Source organism: Polyodon spathula, chromosome 25 (assembly GCF_017654505.1).
Source record: "Polyodon spathula isolate WHYD16114869_AA chromosome 25, ASM1765450v1, whole genome shotgun sequence".
NCBI lineage: Eukaryota > Metazoa > Chordata > Actinopteri > Acipenseriformes > Polyodontidae > Polyodon > Polyodon spathula.
Window position 1 is genome coordinate 11724970 of NC_054558.1, and position 23530 is coordinate 11748499.

The 23530-nt window shown below is 41.7% G+C and overlaps 1 protein-coding gene and 1 pseudogene across 1 annotated transcript in view; one reads left to right on the plus strand and one right to left on the minus strand.

Annotated features, from left to right (window-relative positions):
* LOC121300180 overlaps positions 1-11544 on the minus strand; it is a 29419-nt pseudogene extending 17875 nt beyond the window's left edge.
* The window catches only part of LOC121299468 (sodium- and chloride-dependent GABA transporter 2-like), a 749163-nt gene that overhangs the window by 313141 nt on the left and 412492 nt on the right, over positions 1-23530 (plus strand). The gene's annotated exons all lie outside the window — the stretch shown is intronic.

The following is a 23530-nucleotide window of genomic DNA, read 5'->3' on the forward strand; positions in this document are numbered from 1 at the left end:
ACACTGAGGCCAGCGATCAAACATCTTTCACTGGTACACTTAATCTTTCCTTCACCCACCTCAAAGAAAGGGGAAAGTTTTTTTTTAATAAGTTAACAAGCCTTCTTTAACTTTTTTATATCCCCAAAAGAACATCACAACCACCTACAACTTGCTCAGTAACTATTATAATGAAACATCTTAGTACATACATTCAGCACCATTCCACCATCATTACACCGTGTAACAATTTTTTTTTATTTTTTTTTGGTTCCTGGGTAGTAAGTGTTATTTTCTAATTGCTTATGCCTCAAAAGTATAGAAAATGGCTCTTATTCCCCACAAACTTTGCTTTTGTGACCATGTAACAAAGTGCCCGCCCCTGTGTATATTATCTGTTATGTGTTGCGTGTGGTGTGTTTAAATGTTGGTGTATAGACATTGGTACACGGGATATAAACGGGTCTGTGTAACACGAGTGTTTAAAAATGTATATGTGTATTTAGGCACGAGGATTGCACAGCACTTCACGTGCAAGTAAACTGTAGTAATATGTGAGCACGGGGAATTGCACTTTATTAATTCACGTGCTGGGATTCAAGTGAATAATTAATTGGTAATTGAATCCCAGCACAATAGTATATATAGATGCACGTTGTCACATACTGGTTTGGAGACGGAAGAAATTAGTAGCAGTAGTAATAATAATAATAATAATAATAAGAGGAGAAAGTATCCGCTCACCGTGTTTGTCAGTGTCTGTCCGTGCACCGTTTTGTTAAGTTTAGTCTGTTTTCGTTTGTCTATTTATTTTGGCGTAGAGTGCCGTGTCCTGTGTTTTTCGTGTTTGTGTAAACCTTTTATTTTGTATTAAACCGGCGCCAACAGGCGTCTTCATCACTTCATTTCATCCGTCCTGTGTTTTGTGTATTGCATTACCTTTCCTGGTTCTGACGCCGCCCACTTCGGCCGTCTCTGTGACACGTGGTGTCAGAAGTGGGATAACAGCGCCTCCAAGCGTCAGACCAGGAGAGGTGTTTTGTCAAAAAAAAAAAAAAATTAACAAAAAAAACCACAGCAACAACAAAAAAAATAAAACATGGAAGGCTGGGACTGGAGAGATGGCTGCCAGGACCTGGAGGAGTTCCTCGGTGGTCTGGAGGACCAGAGCTGGTGCCTTGCCTGTGGGGAGTTTGGGCACCCGGTGGTGCGCTGCCCCTACCAGGAAGGAGAGGAGGAACTGCCGCAGGAGAGGAAGGTGAGGAGGTGGCAGAGAAGGGGAAAGGGGAAGAGGAAGGCAGAGGTCCCACCGCTGTCTCCACAGCCGCACCAGTCTCCTGCAAGGGAGGAAGAGCCGCACCAGTCCCCTGCAAGTGAGGGAGAGCCGCACCAGTCCCCTGTATCAAGGGGAGACTACACACCGCTCCCACCTCCACCACCAGGGGACTACACGCCGCTCCTACCTCCATGGGCAGGAGCAGAGCAGCAGGAGCTGCCTCTGCCTCCGCCACCTCCACCGGCAGGCGCAGAGCAGCAGGAGCTGCCTCTGCCTCCGCCACCTCCACCGGCAGGCGCAGAGCAGCAGGAGCTGCCTCTGCCTCCGCCACCTCCACCGGCAGGCGCAGAGCAGCAGGAGCTGCCTCTGCCTCCGCCACCTCCACCGGCAGGCGCAGAGCAGCAGGAGCTGCCTCTGCCTCCGCCACCTCCACCGGCAGGGGGAGAGCAGCAGGAGCTGCCTCTGCCTCCTCCACCAGCAGGGGGAGAGCAGCAGGAGCTGCCTCTGCCTCCACCACCTCCACCGGCAGGGGGAGAGCAGCAGGAGCTGCCTCTGCCTCCGCCACCAGCAGAGGGTGAATGCCTGCTGGGTCCCTGTCCACCAGCAGAGGGTGAATGCCTGCTGGGTCCCTGTCCACCAGCAGAGGGTGAATGCCTGCTGGGTACCTGTCCACCAGCAGAGGGTGAATGCCTGCTGGTATCACTTCCCCCACCAGCAGAGGGTGAATGCCTGCTGGTATCACTTCCCCCACCAGCAGAGGGTGAATGCCTGCTGGTATCACTTCCCCCACCAGCAGAGGGTGAATGCCTGCTGGTATCACTTCCCCCACCAGCAGAGGGTGAATGCCTGCTGGTATCGCTTCCCCCACCATCACGAGGAGAGGAGCTGGAGCTTCCTCTGCCTCCACCTCCATCAGGGGGAGAGGAGCAGGAGCTGCCTCTCCCTGCACCACAAGGGCCAGGACTGGATGCTGGCGGTCCTCAGCAGCCCTTGCATAGGCTGCTGAGGGAAGCACGGGGAAGAACCTCCCGGCTGCAGTGGCCGAAAAGAGGGCCAACACCCGCACCCCAGCTTGTCCTGACTGCCAGCCTCGCTTCGCCCAAGGATGCCAGCCTCGCTTCGCCCAAGGATGCCAGCCTCGCTTCGCCCAAGGATGCCAGCCTCGCTTCGCCCAAGGATGCCAGCCTCGCTTCGCCCAAGGATGCCAGCCTCGCTTCGCCCAAGGATGCCAGCCTCGCTTCGCCCAAGGATGCCAGCCTCTCGCATCGCCCGGGGTTGCCCGCCGCTCTGCATCGCCCGGGGTTGCCCGCCGCTCTGCATCGCCTGGGGTTGCCCGCCGCTCTGCATCGCCTGGGGTTGCCCGCCGCTCTGCATCGCCTGGGGTTGCCCGCCGCTCCGCATCACAGCCGGAAGTACTGTGGCCGGAACCCCACGAAGGGGAGCTGCCGGCCACGAAGAAGGGGGAGGAGGTCTGGAGACCGCCAACCCCAGCAGCAGTTTCGCTGCCGGAGGAGGGGGAGGAGGTCTGGAGACCGCCAACCCCAGCAGCAGTTTCGCCGCCGGAGATCGTGGGGGAGGTCCGGAGACCTGCTCCCTCTGCAGTTTCTTCCCTGCAGGAAGAACGGTGGTTGAAGCCCCACCAAGGGGAGCTGCCGGTGCCGAAGAAGGGGGAAGGTCAGGAGACCACACCCCAAGCAGCCTTTCCGCTGCTAGGACTACCCTGGCAGGAGAATGCTACCCCGCTGACAGCATTACGACCGGTGGGCCCCTGGAAGCCTCTGGTCCTGGCCAAGGACTTTGGGCGGGACTTTTGGGCTTTTAAGGGGGGAGGTGGCCATTGAGGCCATGTGTGCTTTGCACAGGAGGGGGTATATGTAACAAAGTGCCCGCCCCTGTGTATATTATCTGTTATGTGTTGCGTGTGGTGTGTTTAAATGTTGGTGTATAGACATTGGTACACGGGATATAAACGGGTCTGTGTAACACGAGTGTTTAAAATGTATATTTGTATTTAGGCACGAGGATTGCACAGCACTTCACGTGCAAGTAAACTGTAGTAATATGTGAGCACGGGGAATTGCACTTTATTAATTCACGTGCTGGGATTCAAGTGAATAATTAATTGGTAATTGAATCCCAGCACAATAGTATATATAGATGCACGTTGTCACATACTGGTGGTTGGGTGTTCGGTGAGCGGAGAACGGGATTGGAGACGGAAGAAACTAGTAGCAGTAGTAATAATAATAATAATAATAATAAGAGGAGAAAGTATCCGCTCACCGTGTTTGTCAGTGTCTGTCCGTGCACCGTTTTGTTAAGTTTAGTCTGTTTTCGTTTGTCTATTTATTTTGGCGTAGAGTGCCGTGTCCTGTGTTTTTCGTGTTTGTGTAAACCTTTTATTTTGTATTAAACCGGCGCCAACAGGCGTCTTCATCACTTCATTTCATCCGTCCTGTGTTTTGTGAACTAGTCTACTTGGAGAAAAGATCCTCGAGCAGGTTCGGAAGCATTTAAACTAGAAAGGAAGGGGGGAGAAATCAACAAAAAAACAGAAGGGAGACCGCATCAAAACAAGAACAACAACTCAGGTAAGACAACCATTAAATGTATTTATCTAAATGCTAGAAGTATCAGAAACAAAATTCTAGAACTTGAAGCTACTGCACTAACAGGTAACTATGATGTGATAGGTGTTACAGAAACGTGGTTATCTGAGAGTGATGGGGACGAATATAATATTTGTGGGTATACACTGTATAGGAAAGACAGGCAGGACAGACGAGGAGGAGGGGTAGCGCTATACATAAGAAACAGTCTTGAAGCCCAGGTGTTAAACCTGGACAAAGAAAATAAAACCGAATCAATATGGGTCAGAATAACAGACAAAAATTCAAAAGGCATAATAATAGGAGCATGCTATAGACCGCCAGATTCAGACGGTGAGCACAATAATCTGTTATACAATGACATTAGAAATGTGTGTAGCAAAGGAGAAGCCATACTAATGGGGGATTTCAACTTCCCCCAAATAAAATGGGAAAACCCGGTGGGTAGCGCGAAGGATGAAATAGAAATGGTGGAAATGACAAATGACTGCTTCCTAACACAATTTGTCAAGGCACCCACTAGAGGGGAGGCATGCCTTGATTTAGTCTTTTCAAATAACGAAGATAGAATAACTAAAACAGAGGTCAGAGAACCACTGGCAAACTCAGACCACAACATGGTCTCATTTGAAGTGTTTTTTAAATCCTCAAAAGTAAAGACTAAAGCTAAGGTTTACAATTTTAGAAAAGCAAACTATGAAGGCATGAAACAGAGACTAACAGAAGTAGATTGGAGTAAAATAGAGAAAACACCCACAGAAGAAGGATGGTTGTTCTTCAAAAACGTAGTACTAGAGGCGCAAAACAATTATATCCCTAAAGTAGACAAATCTAAATGTAAAACTAAATTGCCAAAATGGTTTAATAGATCAATTAAAAAAAATATTCAGCGAAAAAAGGCACTTTACAGAGCATTAAAAAAGGACCAAAAAGAAAGTACACAGAAAGAGTACACAGAACTGCAAATGCAAGTCAAAAAGGAAGTTAGAAAGGCCAAGAGAGAAATAGAAATGAACATTGCTAAGGGAGCTAAAACCAATTCCAAAATGTTTTTCCAATATTACAACAGCAAGAGAACATTCAAAGAGGAGATTAAATGTTTAAGAGATACAAATGGCAAAATCGTAGAGGAAGAAAAAAAAATAGCAAATATGTTAAATGATTACTTTTCACAAGTTTTTACAAAGGAAGATACTGACAACATGCCCCACATGTCATCCAGTTCCTATCCAGTTTTAAATAACTTTAGCATAACTGAGGCAGAAGTGTTAAAGGGACTAGGAGCTCTTAAAATAAACAAATCCCCTGGGCCGGATGAGATCCTCCCAGTAGTACTCAAAGAAATGAAAGAAGTAATTTACAAACCGCTAACCAAGATCATGCAGCAGTCTCTTGACACAGGGGTGGTACCGACAGACTGGAAAATTGCAAACGTAATACCGATCCACAAAAAGGGAAACAAAACTGAACCAGGTAACTACAGACCAGTAAGCCTGACTTCTATTATATGCAAACTTATGGAAACTATAATAAGATCCAAAATGGAAAATTACCTATATGGTAACAGGGTACTGGGAGACAGTCAACATGGTTTTAGGAAAGGGAGATCGTGCCTAACTAACTTGCTTGATTTTTTTGAGGATGCAACATCGATAATGGATAATTGCAAAGCATATGACATGGTTTATTTAGATTTCCAGAAAGCTTTTGACAAAGTCCCGCACAAAAGATTAATTCTCAAACTGAACGCAGTTGGGATTCAAGGAAACACATGTACATGGATTAGGGAGTGGTTAACATGTAGAAAACAGAAAGTACTGATTAGAGGAAAAACCTCAGAATGGAGTGTGGTAACCAGCGGTGTACCACAGGGATCAGTATTAGGTCCTCTGCTATTCCTAATCTACATTAATGATTTAGATTCTGGTATAGTAAGCAAACTTGTTAAATTTGCAGACGACACAAAAGTAGGAGGAGTGGCAAACACTGTTGCAGCAGCAAAGGTCATTCAAAATGATCTAGACAAGATTCAGAACTGGGCAGATACATGGCAAATGACATTTAATAGAGAAAAGTGTAAGGTACTGCACGCAGGAAATAAAAATGTACATTATAAATATCATATGGGAGATATTGAAATTGGAGAAGGAATCTATGAAAAAGACCTAGGAGTTTTTGTTGACTCAGAAATGTCTTCATCTAGGCAATGTGGGGAAGCTATAAAAAAGGCTAACAAGATACTCGGATACATTGTGAAAAGTGTTGAATTTAAATCAAGGGAAGTAATGTTAAAACTGTACAATGCACTTGTAAGACCTCATCTTGAATATTGTGTGCAGTTCTGGTCACCTCGCTATAAAAAAGATATTGCTGCTCTAGAAAGAGTGCAAAGAAGAGCGACCAGAATTATTCCGGGCTTAAAAGGCATGTCATATGCAGACAGGCTAAAAGAATTGAATCTGTTCAGTCTTGAACAAAGAAGACTACGTGGCGACCTAATTCAAGCATTCAAAATTCTAAAAGGTATGGACAGTGTCGACGCAAGGGACTTTTTCAGCCTGAAAAAAGAAACAAGGACCAGGGGTCACAAATGGAGTTTAGAAAAAGGGGCATTCAGAACAGAAAATAGGAGACACTTTTTTACACAGAGAATTGTGAGGGTCTGGAATCAACTCCCCAGTAATGTTGTTGAAGCTGACACCCTGGGATCCTTCAAGAAGCTGCTTGATGAGATTTTGGGATCAATAAGCTACTAACAACCAAACGAGCAAGATGGGCCGAATGGCCTCCTCTCGTTTGTAAACTTTCTTATGTTCTTATGTTCTTATTGCATTACCTTTCCTGGTTCTGACGCCGCCCACTTCGGCCGTCTCTGTGACAGACCAGGACAGTGATATTTTGAAATTTACCTATTTTCCAGAACATTCCAGATAGATTCAGTGCTGAGTAAACTTGGAGTAACTTCTAGAACTTTCTAGAACTTTCCAGTAATATGAATAGTAGTATAAATACAGGGGCCTTAAGCCCACCAGTTCAGTTTAGTTCCAGCTGCCTAAGTGGATACATATCTGCATTTTTCTGAGATGGCATCAAGAAGTTGCAAGCATCCGGCAGACGCATTTTGCTATGTCTGCGGCCAATTTATCAAGACAAGAGCGAAAAAGTACTCCGTGGAAGCATCTGCTGAGATGTGTGATGCCTACAAGGCATATTTCGGCATGCCTGTCGAGGATCAAGACAAACCCTGGGCACCTCATTTCACCTGCGAGCACTGCAAAAAAACTCTGGAAGGTAAGATGGACAATTGTTGCTCGGAATTTTATGTTATAAAATTTGTTAAAATTTTTAAAATTGTAAAAGTTTTTAATTTTAAAATGTTTTACAATTTTCAATGTTATTGAAAAAATATATCATATATGAAAAATGTTGCGAGAATCTCTTACACATTAGTTATGGGTGAGATAAATGTATTTTTGTAGGATGGTACAGAGGGAAAAGAGAGCCATGAAGTTCGCTATCCCAAGAATTTGGCGGGAATCCACTGACCACTCAAGCAACTGCTACTTCTGCATGGTGGCCCTTCCAAATGTCGGACTAACAAGAATGTACCTGCTATCATGTATCTGGACCTTCCTTCATCCATCGCCCCGGTGCCACACTGCCATGAGCTCCCCGTACCCACTCCTCCGGAGAGAGAGCAGCCGTCTTTAGAAGAGAGCAGCAAGTCAGAGAGCGAGGAAGACGTTGTAGATCCAGATGACAATTTCAGAGGTGGAGCTGAGGAGACAAACCCATACTACCCCAACCAAAAAGACCTCAACGACTTGATTAGAGATCTTGGTCTCACCAAGTCCAATGCCGAGCTTTTGACGTCTAGGCTCAAGCAATGGAACTTGTTGGATGAAAGTGTGCAAGTCGCGGATCAGAGAAAGCGTCACCAACCTTTTTCCAGCTTCTTCACCAGTCAAGATGGGCTCTGCTTCTGCCACAATGTGACCAGTCTGTTTGAGGCAATCGGAATCTCCTATAACCAGAATGAGTGGCGCCTCTTCATTGACAGCTCATCCAGGAGCCTCAAAGCCGTGCTGCTCCATAACGGTAACAAGTACCTGTCTCTTCCCCTGGCTCACTCGGTGCACCACAAAGAGGATTACAACAGCATCATGACCTTGCTGGACGCCTTGAAGTATGATGAATACGGCTGGGAGATCATAGCAGACTTCAAAATGGTGGCATTCCTGATGGGTCTCCAAGGCGGTTTTACCAAGTTTCCCTGCTATCTTTGCCTTTGGGACAGCAGGGACACCAAGGCGCACTATCACAGGCGGGACCGGCCACAGTGGACCGAGTTCTCTGTGGGGAGGAACAACGTCAAGTGGGAGCCACTGGTGGACCCCCGGAAGGTGCTGATGCCACCACTGCACATCAAATTGGGCCTTATGAAACAATTTTTCAGAGCTCTAAATAAGGAGTTGGCAGCCTTCAAGTACCTTCAAGACTTCTTCCCTAAGCTGTCTGAGGCAAAGGTCAAAGCCGGGGCTTCTTTGTCGGACCACAGATACAGAAGATCCTGGAGTGCAGTGAATTCTCCAAGAAGCTCACTAGTAAGGAGAAAGCGGCTTGGAACAGCTTTGTCGCAGTGGTTCGGGGCTTCCTGGGCAATCACAAGGCCGATAACTATGTGGAGCTGGTTGAGACTCTGGTGAAGAACTACGGCACAATGGGCTGTAGGATGTCCCTCAAAGTCCATATCCTTCATGCTCATCTTGATAAATTCAAGGAGAACATTGGAGCGTACTCGGAGGAGCAAGGCGAGTGTTTCCACCAGGATATACTGGACTTTGAACGCCGCTACCAAGGACAGTATAACAAGAAGATGATGGGAGACTACATTTGGGGGCTGATTCATGAAAGTGATTTACAGTATAATCGTAAATCTCGAAAAACTACTCACTTCTAAATCTTTTGTAGTCATTTTTGTATTACTTTAGTATAAATACATGTTAATTTGGATTCATATGTTGTTTTTTTCTGACTTTATGTGAACGAAAAGACACAAATTCGCCCATTTTCTCATTGGAAATAGGTAAATTTCAAAATATCACTGTCCTGGTCACAAAAGCAAAGTTTGTGGGGAATAAGAGCCATTTTCTATATTTTTGAGGCATAAGCAATTAGGAAATAACACTTACTACCCAGGAACAAAAATTGTGTTACGCAGTGTAATCAATACAACCACAAAGGAAACACATGTTAACAAACTTTAAAATGCTGGAACAGACTCCAGATAAAGTAACACTAAAGACATTGCCAGAAACTTGTCAAACGCTCTGTCTAATTGTGTAGCAGTTTATTTACCTATGATTAAACAGAGAAGTATCGAAGTAAAAACAGTGCATTCCTGTTCCATTGTCAAAACTTTCAAACGACAAACCTCCCTCCACCGTCTGCTTCAATCTGCAGCTGAAACTGTGAAGAATGTGTTTCTATTGCAGTGATGTCATGAAACCAGTGCCCCGCCCCCTACACAGTGCAACGCTTTATTGCGTCATCACTCTGTTTCGTCTCAGAAGTGCAACAAAGATTTATTTTGATCAGTTGAATATGTCTATAAAATACACAAGCTTTCGAGACTACAGTGGAAACTGCAGGTAAAGAAAGATGCTCGTTCAGGTTAGTTCATTCTCAGACAATTGTTTAGTTTTCTTTTGATACTTTTTTTAACTTCATTTTTCTTTATAAATTCAGAGTTTTGTTTTGTTTATTGACCAGATTAATTATTCTAGTTGTTTATTATTTTTGTGTTTGTTTTTGTTGGTTATTTATTATTTTCCAGAATTTATTCTTTAACCATATTTTGCAATAAACTATTTTCTTTATTGGCATATGTCATCCTTTGTTTTCTTTTTCGCTGTACAGTTCACTTTGATAACCTGGTCACAGTAATAATCTGGGCCTTATTTGGATTCAGTTGTGACCAGTAATACCTGCTTAACAGGGGATGGATCGTTACAGAATTGATGGCTGTACTGGGATCATCTGTGTCCAAATAAATTTCTAAATATATATACGATTTTTATTTGCAAAATATAAAATGTCAGAAGAACAAACCTTGTCTTCTTTCAGCCTACCTGAAAGCACAGGTAGACATGTTACCATACATGAGCCAATAACTGAGACAAATTACCGCCTGAGCCCAACCTCACCCCAGCACACTACTTGTTTGTATTAGTTTAGTGGTTGTTGTTTTGGCCAAAGTGCCGTTTGTTTTGTGTTTTGTTTTGTTTTGTTTATTTAATACACTGAGCACCACAGAGGCTCGTTGGGCAGCCTGCACTAATGTTGCTGAGTGTTACTTCCTGGTCTGATCATGCCCACTACAGCTGTCCCGTGACATATGGTGGGATAATAGCGCCTCCATGTGTCAAACCAGGAGTAGTGCGGTTGTGTTTTTTATATTTATTTATTTATTTATTTATTCATTTATTTTTATAAATTTAGTCGTCGCCAATTGTTTAACCCCGGTTCTTCTCCCCAGTTTGGTATGCCCAATTATTATCTTGTATCCTCGGCTCACCGCTCCCAACCCCCCCGCCGATTCGGGGAACAGAGTCTGGAGCACTCGTCTGCCGAAACGTGCTCATGCCAGTCCGTCATTTTACATGCTGCAGATCCACAACGAGGCCACCTGACCTATAGTGCCGGAGGACAACACACATCTGGAGGCTCCACTGCAGAACCACAGGTGCCCTATTGGCCACTGGGGTCGCTGCTGTGCGGTGAGCCATGGAATCTCCTGCCGACCTAAGCGCTCCCTACCCGGACAGCGCTCCGCCAATTGTACGCTGCCCACTAGGAACTCCCGGTCACAGTCGGCTGTGACAGAGCCTGGACTCGAACCTGCGATCCCCAGGCTACAGGGCACATCCACGTGGAACACTTTTGCTGGATGTGCCACTCGGGAGCCTCTTTTATTATTTTTTTTAATAGTGTTTTTTTTTTTAATGGAAGAATATATAGAGAAGTGGAATGGACATCAGCGGCAGTTAGAACCCGAAGGAGCTCTGTGGTGCCTTGCATGTCTGGAGCATGGACACCTCCTGGATATCTGCCCCTGGGAAGACCCCCTCTTCATGGAAGCCTTCAATCGGGATGAGACCATGGCGGAGTGGAAGCCCCGGGCCAGCTGCCTGACCATCAACCAGGCAAGGTCTTCTAGGAAACTGGGAAGGTGGAAGCAACCCAGAGAAGGAAGAAGGGGAGAAAGGGCCTAAGGAAGCAGCAAAAGCAGCAGCAGCAGTTGCAACAGGAGGAGGAGTGGTGCTACCAGTACAGGCATAAGGAAGAGGGGAGGGGGACGAACCAGAAGTCCTGTTGTGTCCAGCGCTTTTTCGCTGTCAGCTTGGCAACTGCCAGTGTTGCCAAAGGCAGTTCGGCTCACAGAAGTCCCCAGCCTGGAGGAGCCAGCCTGGGAGCTGTCAGCATTTCCGCTCACAGCAGGGCCACTGCCAGCCTTGCCCCGACTGGCTGCCCAGATGGAGAGACGAGCTGCCTTTCAGCTGCCTGTGTGTCCTGCAGAGCTGACAGCCTTTCCACTGTCAACTGGGAGGCTGCCAGCATTTCCACTGTCAGCTGGGAGGCTGACAGCATTTCCACTGTCAGCTGGGAGCCTGCCAGCATTTCCACTGTCAGCTGGCTGTGCAAAAGAGGAGAGCAGCCTCTCCACTGCCAGAGTGTTCTGAATGGCTGACAGCATTTCCGCTGGTGGCTAGAAAGCTGTCAGGGGTGCCACTAACAACAGTGCCGCCCATGGGACCCTTGAAGCCACTGATTCTGACCCGGAGACTATGCCCAGGACGTTTGGGACTTTAAGGTCATGTGAAGTACATAATAATAATAATAATAATAATTATTATTATTATTATTATTATTATTATTATTATTATTATTATTATTATTATTGTATTATTTTGCTTATATTACTCTAAATATTGTGGTACTGGGTATGTAAATAGGGGGATTATTAGTGTAAATATAAATAACAACAGAACTAGGACCACATGTCAGGTAATGATTGAGTTCTAATGTTTGCTCTGGTTTCACACATTAAGACAGTCCCTGTTCTAGCATGTATTCATTATATTTCTACGGTTCATTGTGGTTAACCAGACCCTGCTTTCTAATTTCATTTCTCTGAACACAGAAAATGTTTTCAAAGATTTCACAGAAGAAAAAGCACCAAAATGCAAACAGTTTGCCTGCACTGAAACCACTTCCTTTATAATGGACTCATGCCAATGATAGTGTGTGAAAGCAGTTCAACAGGACTTTCTTTCATCTTTTACCAGGTCATGGGCCTGTTCCAGTTAGTGCTGACAGAGTTTTTGTACAGCGTCCCAATGAGTTTTCACACTGTGCTATCCACAGAGCACAGTGATAGATTGCTGTGTCGCTCAGAGCAAGTTTGGAAATGGCGATTGTAGTAGAAGAGCTGTCTGCTGTAGAAGTGAACCGGCTTTTGGCAAAGTCTGCAGTATCACTCAAGCTACTCAGTGAACCAGCTCCTTTATAGAGTATGTATTCCAGGGCTCAGTTTGAGTTCTGCCGATACCAGTGGAGAAGTACATCGTTCGTACTTGCAGTATAAGAGCAGCTGAGCGTTACTGACTCTCCTTCTGTACGGGACTCTGCTGTCTGCTGAGGACTGATGGAATCCCCGCTTGTCATGACTGAACATTGAGGAGAAAAAGAACATTTAATAATAATAATAATAATAATAATAATAATAATAATAATAATAACAATAATAATAATAATAATCGTCTTGTTGTGTTTAAATTACCTGGCAGGATAATAAACAGACACATGATTAATGTATCCATTTTAGCTCAGCGCTGATTTCTTTAAGAACAGAATAGAAAGATTCTGTCTCTGTGTTGATTCTGGTGCTTTTCTCTTCACAATGCTGCTCTGAAATATTCTGCTTAGAGATTTTGAGCGTCAAATGTCTGTAACCAATTAGCAAAGAGAAACAGAAACATGTGATGTAAATCATGTAATTCTGCGGTTCATAGTTGTGGTTACCATATTTTTTTTTATCAACACCTTAATTAGCAGTTAACCGGATGCAAGTCAAAGAGGTTTCAATTCTTCATGGACTAAATGCAGTCGCCCTATTCACTTTCCAATGAACCTTCCCAGAACTCAGGAGATCCAGCACTCACCACATTATAATGTGCACTGCGGTTACCCTTCCTCACAGAAGAGCTGTCACTGGAAATGCCATCAGCATTGTAATCACCAGCCTCTGTACACACCAGGGTTTTTGTATGGGTCGGGTGCTGCTTTGTATCACTGTGCTGGTTCTATTGCACAGTAGTAGATGGTAGAATCAGACACTGAAGGCTGTATTGTCAGGGAGCCAGTTTTAGATGAGGTATCTACTGCTGGTTTATATTTCCCTGAATCGTCTCCATGTGTTCCTGAGTCCCAAGCTTGGTTGATGTATTTCAAACCCTGGTTGAGATCTTGTTTATACCAGTGCATTGCATAAAAGCTGCTTATCTGATATCGACAGTTTATCTGAACTGATTCTCCTTCTGAAACTCGCCGTGAATCAGGGCTTTGAGTCACCTGGTCTTCACTGTGCGCACCTGAAACAAAAGAGAAGCTTGTGAATGAAATACATTAATTCATGAATTCATTATATTGCTGTAAGTGTTGTACGTACCTGACAGAATTAGACAAACAGCTAAGTATTTAAACATTGTAATACATGGAAAACAGTATATCATTAGATAGTTTGTGAAGTCTTGGACTTTCTAAATGTTTGCCATGAAATGCTCTTGATTGTATTGCACAGTATACTTCCTGTGGTAACTCTCACACCAATCAACACAGTTCATTCAGACTCAATTACCACAAGGTCAGGTGATCAGAGACAGACACAGAGCAACACAGAAGCTGATTCTTAAACTCAGAGAGAGCGAGAGACAGAGAGATCAGGTAGAGATGGAATATTTTGTTGCATTAATTAATAATTAGATTCAAATGTATTTCTATGGACCCTTTCTTTCCATTGTATGACATGTGTAATCATCCTGAGTGGTATTAAAGATCCTTTTTCCATTCTCAAGTAATAGCTCCCACTGGAAGGTAAGTGAAGACGAGCTAATAGTGCAGACTGTGGCAATCCAGTCGCTATCCAAACCTTTGAGTTCTTCATGTTTGCAAATGGAAGCTTTTTGGTTTCATGGAGAAAGGTAATACAAGACCAATGTGTGCTATCGTGCAGTAGAATATTCCATAGCTGTCTAATGAGACTCTTAATAAATAAATAATACAATCATATTTGTGTTTGTAATGTTGTTTTATTTGTTATAATTGAATTGCAGAGAATGTATTATTGGGCAGTGCAGCAGCATCACAGAATGAGCTGACTGACTGGCAATCCTGGCCTGTTGAAAACAAGATGATATAATTATTACTTTGTTTATGAATGATAATGAAATTGAAAACCTGTTTGTTCTCAAGTGTGTTTGTGAATATCACTTACCAAGACAAAAGCAAATCTAAGAAAAGTTCCACAATTGTTCCTCATTCTTAAATTATTTTATTCACAAGTAGAAATGCTACTGACAGACAGCCAGCCTGAGATGTGGGTGGAGCCCTGCACAATGTCACGTCAAAATAAGGCACTGATTGGTTGATCTTTCTGGAGCACAGGCAACCATTGGTTTAAGAGTACAGAATATCAATAGTTAGAACATACCTGTAGTGTAATAGTGCTGAACATCATTCTAATCAGGAAATGCAAACAACAGCCGTCCTGAGCCAGTGACAGGTCTGTGCAGCTGTGTGCTTTTATACAGCTCTTAATTACTTGCTTCTAGATGGTTTTCAAGATGCTTACATCTCATCGTAATGTTTGTGCCTGTTAGTATTCCAGATCCCTGTCCAATTCCATACACTTTTCTTCATTTGAAAACATTTCAATATCATTTTGGATGCAGTATGGGTGTTTTGCAGCCGCATATCACTTTGCATGTATCCTTATATCAGCCCCTTTCTGTCCTATGTTTGTATACACCCACATTTTTGGGGAAATTGATAAAGAAATGTTATTAATAATTAATGTACCATAGTTATAATTAGTACATCGTAAAAACTTGTTTATTTGCACATACTTGAAATTTTGCATTATGCTCATGCTTCATTCCCTTCTCCAGATATTAAGCTTCAATACAATTTTGAACACATGTTGATTTGAAATTGCAGTGGGTCAATATGACCCGAAACATACCAGCTGCACCTACATTCTGAACATACTAGGAGGGTTCAATAGATTCACATTGAGTGCTTTCAGCAGGGAGCTGCGCTGGTCGCTGTTCATGGGACTCAACTGGTCTGATATGGAACTGCATTGGGCTAAAGGGCTTGAGGGATGTATCTCTGAATGTATTTCACATTCTGTGCTATTAATGTATTGTCATCTCCTTACTGCTGGTATGTGCCTTGTTGTTTAATGAGAGAAGCATTGTCTGATTGTGAATATTGAGCTTCAAACACTGACAATTCATAATCCTACACTGCCCCCTAGTGGGTATTCGTTGGAAATGCAAGGTAAAGAAGAGATTATAATAGTCAACGAAGCCTAGAAATTAACAGTCGTGTGAAATAAGATACAAAAACAATCCATCAATCTTGACGCAGTATCTGAAAACACTGAGGTAGCAAGGCAGGTATTTCCTAAAATAATGTGAAAGTTGTTAATGGTGAGTTGCACGTGTTGTGTGCACGTGGATATGGGGGCTAGATAGTTTGTTTTAAAATATATTTATTTAACGCTTTATATAAATGTTAATTAAAAGTTGTTTGTCTCTTTGACGCATTAAATACATGTAAACATCGAGCACATTGTTGTGTCTTTGTAAATTAATTCTATGAAAGTTTTTTTTTTTTTTTTTTTTTTTTTTATTAATAACAAACATCATACAAATGACATGTTGTAATATGTATTAGTGTTACAGTACCAGACTGTAAGAGGGTGCAGGGGAGTAATTAAGAAGAATGCCTCTGAGTAGCTTCTACACAGAACACAGGCTGCACTGCCATCTTCACCAGCGAGACTCACTTGGCAGGCATCAGGAGGTTTTTGTATGAAGTGATATAGAGACTCTCACAGTGTGGGCTTCAGAGCACAGAAGTACGTGGCAGAGTCAGACAGCACTGCGGCAGTGATATTCAGATGAAAGGTCTTTTCTGTCTTGTCAGGAGATGCAGAGACACGATTTTGAAACCTTGGTAGAATGTCCTCTGCCTGAGAATAGTCACTGAGTATGAGCTGTGGGGCTTGATTGCCCCGCCCCTACACAGTGCAACCCTTTATTGAGTCGTCACCCTGTTTCATTCACGGTTAGTCTGTTCTGTCTCAGAAGTGCAACAGAGATTTATTTTGATCAGTTGAATATGTCTATAAAATACACAAGCTTTTGAGACCACAGTGGAAACTGCAGGTAAAGACAGATCCTCATTCAGGTTAGTTCATCCTCAGACAATTAAAAAGAACACAACTCACATACAAAGGAATCTGGAAAACAACATTGTATCACAGAGGTGTTGTCATAGTATTCTATTGTAATGGGGACCATTGCTTTCAATTGGATTGGAAATATTTTACTGACATTTACATTGAAATGTGTAACTTTTTTATGTCAGAGTAATCTATAAATTATGAAAAGAAATGTATAGATAAGAATAAACTAAACCAAATCAAATATATTTAAAAATAAAAAGGTATGTTTTTTTATTCTGTGAGATATGGTTGATGTCAGATCCTTAATAGTTGTTAGATAATAAGAGCTAAACCTAATTGTCTGATTGTCTGCCTCTAGTTCCATTACCAGTTTATTTAAATAGCAAAGCTACCATACTTGTTAATAGTGTGAGTTTAAGCCGGATATAGAGACAAGATGAGATGCTGTTGTATAGAGGTCAACCAGTCCAGGTTAGTTAAATGAACTCTTATCACATACATTGTATGAAGGCGCCCAGGAGTATGTGTAGCATTAGATTATTGTCCATTGTGCGTGGGGCTCCCAGTCTGTGCTCTGCACTCTGCACTCTGCACAGGAAGTGATGTGTTGCTTGTTGCTGTGTTTTATACCCTGCAGGTGTCTATGCACGAGCTGGGGTGTGCCTGTGGATATTGAGGCTATATAAAATACAATACATGTTGATGTGCAGGGGGATAGTTACCAGCAGGTACAGATTCAAGTGTGTTGTTTTCTGTAGAAGAGTGCAGGGGGATAGTTACCAGCAAATAGAGAATAATTTTAAGGAAGGTTTGCTGATTTAAATCACCTGATTTTTTTTTTTTTTACTAATTGATTTATTTATTTTTTCTTTTAGTACCAATTTTGTATAGTTTCTTAAGGAAAAGACATGAAAAGTATTTTTTAAAAGCCTTTTATTAACACACAAACAAGATCTTAAACTCTTGCTGTTGATGATCTAAAATTTGCATCAGGTTATATTAAGATTATATTAAGATCTAATTTAATTTAAATTATTAAGCATTTGTAGTTCTCTTATCAAGTAAGTTGCCAGCCGGGCAATTTCACTTACAGATCCCAGAGCTAACCCGCGGCCCACTCCAAGGGAGCTTAACAATGGCACAAGAGCACAATACAGACTACCATTGGAGAAATGCTGTTGTCACATAAAGCCTAAAAATGTATTTGCTTGTTAATTAAAATCGTTTATTTAGAACAAATAAAAGATTATATAATCTATATATAATTATATATAGGTTATATAATAAGGTTATATAATAACAACCCTTTATTTCTAAGGGCCAGGTTTAAAGTGAATTTTTAGATGCTGCAAACCTGACACCACATGTGTTTGCCAAACAGTGGCCACGATGGAGGTTGCAATGGTCCCATTTTCATTACTGGTGATATTCAACAATTCTGGTTTGTCCAATTGTGCCTCCTCATCACAGCAGTCTCTACAATAGCTCAGGAGGACTGAGGGTGGAGGATGTGATCAGATCTGTGGTCTGTATCAGGTTCGCTGCTGTGAGGGATGTGATCGGATCTGTGGTCTGTATCGGTTTCGCTGCTGTGAGGGATGTGATCGGATCTGTATCAGGAACGTCAGTTGCTGTCCATAGTGCTGAAATGCCAAGAGATGAAATGGAACCACGGGTGTAGGATTCAAATATTTTGTGGATTTTCAGATTTTCTTTTCATAAGCTCAAGATCTGCATCACTTTATAAAGTTTGGACTGCTCCTCTTGTTAAACCTCAATGTTATGAGTCGAGGATATTTCTGGAGCATATATCTTTGTTCTACTCCTGTTAAAATGATTGTCTCTCATCCTGTGGGAATGTTGTCATTAGTTTTTCTGGGTTGGAGTTTAAAATCCCACTTGCATAGACCAAGTCTTGGAGTTTATTTATTTTTACTTTAGTTACATATCTAACAGATTATGTTTGAGAAGTATATGTTATTTATTTATTTTTTTTATCTATGTATGAAAAATGGCATTTCATTATCGTTTGTTTGTAGTAGTGTTCACCTACAAGCTGAGGCTGCAGTCACACAGAACGAGCAGCAGACCACAGGCATCTCTTTTTCATCACACCACAGACACATTTTTGTCAGCAGCTCAAGCCTGCCTCCTTCACTGTGGGCCTCAGAGCGCAAAAGAAAACTGCACAGTCTTGCATCTGTATCCTGCTGATATTTAAATACGTGAAAAGTAAATCCAAGAATCGATCTTCAACACCTGGTGCTGTATCCCCATCTTCACCTCCTCCAGGTAGTGTGTACCACTTGAGAATGTATTTGACTCGCTCTCCTGGGTCCTGACGGTACCACTGCAGGTATATGTTGCTGGAAGCTGAGTGGGTAAAAATTAAGTGTTTTGTAACTGAGTGGTCTTCTTGTGAATGCAGTGCAGCAGGCCATTGTGTAACAGTGTGGCAAAGTGGTTGGTAAGGGGAACAGATGTCGCGGTGATGCAGTGGAGGAGTGATGAACAGACAGTGATTCAGTGAATAAGTGCTTTATTGCTCTTTTCCAGGTCTGGCGACCGTCAAAAATAATAAATCCCCGGCAATACACAACAATGTGTAAAGCACGGGGATAATGAAAACAAGGGCAGTCCCGAACAAAAACAACGGTACGGTCACCAGTCCTGGGTGATCGAAAACGTGCAGGTGCTCAGTGCAGTGGTGCTCCGGATAGTGCTCTCCTTTCGACAGCTCCGGAGATGTGCGTTAACTGTCTAGTGCTGAATACAAAAACAGACAGTTACACGGACAGACACAACAATACAAAACACGAACACAATCCACTCAGAGCTCCTCTCTCAGTCCTTCTCTCTCTCTCTCCACTCGTTTAACCCAAACGAAGGAGAAGATCAGCGTTACCCTGGCCCCTATATGTAATCCCGCATGATATCGAGATAAACGGTTGCAGCTGCCTTATTACTTGCAGCTGCCTCTCGTTTACCTTTCAAATCAATACGGTCTTACAACAGAGTCGCGCTTCTCTCCAGGCTGACCCCCTTCCCTGACCCGGAAACGAACCGTCAGGCCAGCCCTTCCAGATACTTCTCCTCTCGTTCTTTAGCGCCCTCACAGGTCGGGAGGAAGATTCATCACCAGAACTCATCTTTCCGTCACACAGAGTCTCGATCTTCAAAACTGGAACGGGAACAAGAGGTGATTTTAGGCTACATCACAATAGCGTATGATCAGAATTATTTTAGAACATAAGAAAGTTTACAAACGAGAGGAGGCCATTCGGCCCATCTTGCTCGTTTGGTTGTTAGTAGCTTATTGATCCCAGAATCTCATCAAGCAGCTTCTTGAAGGATCCCAGGGTGTCAGCTTCAACAACATTACTGGGGAGTTGATTCCAGACCCTCACAATTCTCTGTGTAAAAAAGTGTCTCCTATTTTCTGTTCTGAATGCCCCTTTTTCTAAACTCCATTTGTGACCCCTGGTCCTTGTTTCTTTTTTCAGGCTGAAAAAGTCCCTTGGGTCGACACTGTCAATACCTTTTAGAATTTTGAATGCTTGAATTAGGTCGCCACGTAGTCTTCTTTGTTCAAGACTGAACAGATTAAATTCTTTTAGCCTGTCTGCATATGACATGCCTTTTAAGCCCGGAATAATTCTGGTCGCTCTTCTTTGCACTCTTTCTAGAGCAGCAATATCTTTTTTATAGCGAGGTGACCAGAACTGAACACAATATTCAAGATGAGGTCTTACAAGTGCATTGTACAGTTTTAACATTACTTCCCTTGATTTAAATTCAACACTTTACACAATGTATCCGAGCATCTTGTTAGCCTTTTTTATAGCTTCCCCACATTGCCTAGATGAAGACATTTCTGAGTCAACAAAAACTCCTAGGTCTTTTTCATAGATTCCTTCTCCAATTTCAATATCTCCCATATGATATTTATAATGTACATTTTTATTTCCTGCGTGCAGTACCTTACACTTTTCTCTATTAAATGTCATTTGCCATGTGTCTGCCCAGTTCTGAATCTTGTCTAGATCATTTTGAATGACCTTTGCTGCTGCAACAGTGTTTGCCACTCCTCCTACTTTTGTGTCGTCTGCAAATTTAACAAGTTTGCTTACTATACCAGACTCTAAATCATTAATGTAGATTAGGAATAGCAGAGGACCTAATACTGATCCCTGTGGTACACCGCTGGTTACCACACTCCATTCTGAGGTTTTTCCTCTAATCAGTACTTTCTGTTTTCTACATGTTAACCACTCCCTAATCCATGTACATGCGTTTCCTTGAATCCCAACTGCGTTCAGTTTGAGAATTAATCTTTTGTGCGGGACTTTGTCAAAAGCTTTCTGGAAATCTAAATAAACCATGTCATATGCTTTGCAATTATCCATTATCGATGTTGCATCCTCAAAAAAATCAAGCAAGTTAGTTAGGCACAATCTCCCTTTCCTAAAACCATTTTCCATTTTGGATCTTATTATAGTTTCCATAAGTTTGCATATAATAGAAGTCAGGCTTACTGGTCTGTAGTTATCTGGTTCAGTTTTGTTTCCCTATTTGTAAATTGTTATTATAAAGAGACCTACAATGTAACACTAGAGTGAGACATTTTACCTATACTCCAAGAACTGTGCACAGAAGGCTCAGTTCAGTTATTTGCAATGATTTGTTCTGGAGGCAGATCTGCGCTGCTGGCATAACACATCTCAAATCTGATTGGTTTACTATGGAAAGGAGGCGGGGTTTTGCTTCAATGATATTCATTGAATTGATTGGATTACATTTGGAGGCAGGGTTATTTTTTACTTTTGATTGAAATCTAGAGGGTGTTCATTTATATTATATGAACTTAATTTGATTCAGAAAGCTTTGCAAGAGGTGTTCCTGTTGCTTAAACTTTCAAAGTTTTACTTGCTATTTTAACAAAGCGTGCATGCATATTTTTACAGTATAAATTAAGTAATCTTATTTAAGCTTTATTTAACATCTCCATTTTCAGAGTTTTTCCTTTAATAAAGTATTTAAGCTTCCCTCATTAAGCAACATTTTCCAACATGCAGTGTCAATTGTATTAATATGGAATGTATTGTTTTAACGACATGTTAAAATTACTCTATTTCTGAGCTTCTTGTTAACACACCTATAATTGAAAAATAATGCACGAAAACTTAATAGTAAAAGATAATATAAAAAATGTATTTCACTCACCCTAAGGCTGACACACTGACATCTTCCTCTAAGGCAGATTTTCACACTGACACACACCTTCTCCTAAGGCAGATTCTGACACGGATAATAACACATTCTCCGAAGGTAGCGGACAACCATGACAAACCATAACAAATCTGTAAACAAATATTAATTATTCCATACCTATACATAATTGTATACAGCTGTCACAAGGCCGGCTGAGTGGTGACGTCAGACTCGGAACAATATCTCACAGGACAGAGACGTGGAGTGGGATGAAGCTGAGCACTTGCTTGCGCAGCATTTAATAAATGAACAAACAGAAAATAAAATGTTGAACAAAAACAGAACACACCACTTGAGGCCAAAATAAACAGACAAACAAGGCAAATTAACACAAAACGAAAGAGACACTAACAAACAGCGGACGAACAGAGAAACACGGCGAGTTAAATTAATTGTTTACTTTTAATTCTATTATTGTTACCTCCGTCTCCAATCCCGTTCTCCACTCACTGAACACACAACCCTAAGTGAGTGAAAACACGATGCTTTTATGCAGCTGTACCGAGACTCGATTGCTAATCAATCATTCAATTGGAGTCTTCGTACAACTGCACGTGAATTAATCTAGTGCAATTTCCCATGCTCACATATTATTACGCTTTATCTGCACGTGAAGTGCTGTGCTATCCTCCTGCTTAAATACAAATATACATTTTAAATCACTCTTGTTCATAACCCATGTTTTATCCCATGTACCAACTACAATACACCAACATTAACACACTACACGCAACATACAACACAAAGAAATAGCCCAGGGGCGGGGCACTTTGTCACAACGGCCGATATAATATAATTGTTATAATGAATGACTATGAATGACCGCTTCTGTGAACTTCATTCTTGCAAAGGCACATATTTGTATTTTTTGGTCATGCAGTAAATAATAGCAAAAGAGTATGACATTGTGAAAATTTTGATTGACATTTTGAAACATAGTTCTCTGAATAATACTCAAAATAGAATATTATATAGAAAACCTGACATACTCTATTTCTAGGCTAGATTAAGTAAGATGTTAAAATGATACTTTCCTTATTAATGCAATTGAGACTGCATGTTGGAAATGTTGCTTAATTAACCATCCTATTATGTTTAGAATTTAGGTACATCTGTTATGTTTTGAGTCATATTGACCTGATGCAATTTCAAACTAATTTAAACAGCATTAAATTGATTAACTGTTTTTATTTGCAAAGGTTTTATTCTTTTATGCTCTTTTAGTCCAGGAGCTGTGATAAAACTTATTTGACTGCCAACCTGGGAGCTCCTCATTTTGGAGTGTCTTTACCAATGAGATGCTGTTGCAACACTGACAGTGAAAATTAGGCTCTGCCTTGTGTATGTGTGTATATATATATATATATATATATATATATATATATATATATATATATATATATATATATATATATATATATATATATATATATATATATATATATAGTTTTTTTTGTTTATAAATATCTCCAGATAGGTGCTGGGTGATAGGTCCAGAAATAATAATACAAATATAATAATAATAAAATAACAAATTGAAGAAGTTTGTTTTATTCCTGAACACAAATCTACATAGATAAATGCCAGGGGTCACAGTGACCCGAAACATCTTATTTGTAAACATAAGCTGTTCTAAAAAAAAAATCTCAAAGGTTCTGTTTTCTGTACATAAGTTCATGACCCCAACTTAGGAAAAGTCATAAAATATTGTATAGAAAATGAAAAGAAAAATAGCATTTAATCAAATTGGAAACTAAAGTCGGGTCAAATAGATCCGAAACCTAATAGGAGGGTTAATATGAGGGAAGCTTAAGTGAAGCTTTATTAAATAAAGCAAAAGCTCTGAAAACAGAGATGTTG